Raw genomic sequence first — 1,337 nt, forward strand, 5'->3', positions numbered from 1 at the left:
CACCATCCAATGTCACCCAACCAATCACCACTCAAGCTGAACCCGCCATCACCTACAACCCATCCACCACAATCCCACCATTATCCCACTTCTTTCCCCCAACTACGGGTCAATCATCATCCACCTTCACAATTGCACCAAATTCAACTATTGTGCATACTACTTCATCCTTTAGACCACAACAATCGGGTTTTCAGTATTCGACCATCCCATTTGGGCAAACTTCGGGAATTCAAGGAGATGGTTATGATGAGGGGTTTGAAGATTTTGAGGGGTATGATGATGATGGTTACGCTTATGGAGGTTATGGTGATCAAGGGGAGTTTGGGTATGTGCAAAGTCAATCTCAAGGGATGACAAGTGTTGGTGGAATGCCACAACAACAACTTATACCACAACACATTCGGCCGAGACCACAAGGGCCACCAATGCAACAACCTATTCCATTACAACAAGTTCGGCCACAACATGTACAACAACAATTCCAAAGGCCACCTCAACGCCCACTGATGCGACAACAACAGTTTCAACAACCAATCACACCACAAGGGCAAGTACCAAGGCCAAATGGTCCTATTATTCCACGAGGTAGGTATGGTGTACCAAGGAGACACCTTAGAGAAAATGTGAGGGGCATCGAAGTACATTTTCGGCCGGTAATCACTCAAAACCCTTCACCGGCAGTCATTCCTCATAATGATCAAGGGCGAACATTTGAAGTAAGGACCAACTCTTTGCAAAGTTTACCAAAGTACAAGGGGTTGGCAACGGAGGAGCCTTACTTTCATTTAGAGGCTTATGACTCGATCTGCAACACTCTTGGGAGTCAAGGGTTTTCGGCCGACGATATTAAATTGGTTTTGTTTCAATTTTCCTTGGAAGAGAAGGCGAAGAAATGGTTCTACACGTTACCTTCGGCATCCATATATACGTGGGGGGAGATGCAATAAACTTTCTTGGATGAGTTTTACACCGCCCAAAAGACCAACGATGCAAGAAAGGGGTTGAGAAGCTTCCAACAACAACATGGTGAGATGTTTCATGAGGCATTCGAGCGTTTCAATATGATGATTAAAAATTGCCCTCACCATGGAATTGAATTGTGGGAGTTGATGAATGCCTTTCACGAGGGGTTGAGTGCCGAAGATGCACGTGATTTGATGTCTATTACCGGTGGGACTTTTGGAACAAATTATGAGAACGATGATTGGGAGTTCTTGGAAAGCATGGCAACTACATCAAAGAGGAAAGCTCAAGCTTCAAGAAGAGCCCGACCGACCACTACCCGACCTCAAGTGCACGCCATAGATGATGGTAATGTTCAAACCACTAACCAA

General features: G+C 45.2%; 1 non-coding gene across 1 annotated transcript; it reads right to left on the bottom strand.

The window, feature by feature from the left end:
- Positions 1-990: 990 nt before the first annotated feature.
- On the bottom strand, positions 991-1,096 carry LOC118487687. The gene has a single exon (XR_004882630.1). It is a non-coding gene; the product is annotated as a small nucleolar RNA R71 (small nucleolar RNA).
- Between the last annotated feature and the right edge of the window lie 241 nt (positions 1,097-1,337).

This window comes from Helianthus annuus, chromosome 15 (assembly GCF_002127325.2).
Source record: "Helianthus annuus cultivar XRQ/B chromosome 15, HanXRQr2.0-SUNRISE, whole genome shotgun sequence".
In the NCBI taxonomy this organism is placed as follows: domain Eukaryota; kingdom Viridiplantae; phylum Streptophyta; class Magnoliopsida; order Asterales; family Asteraceae; genus Helianthus; species Helianthus annuus.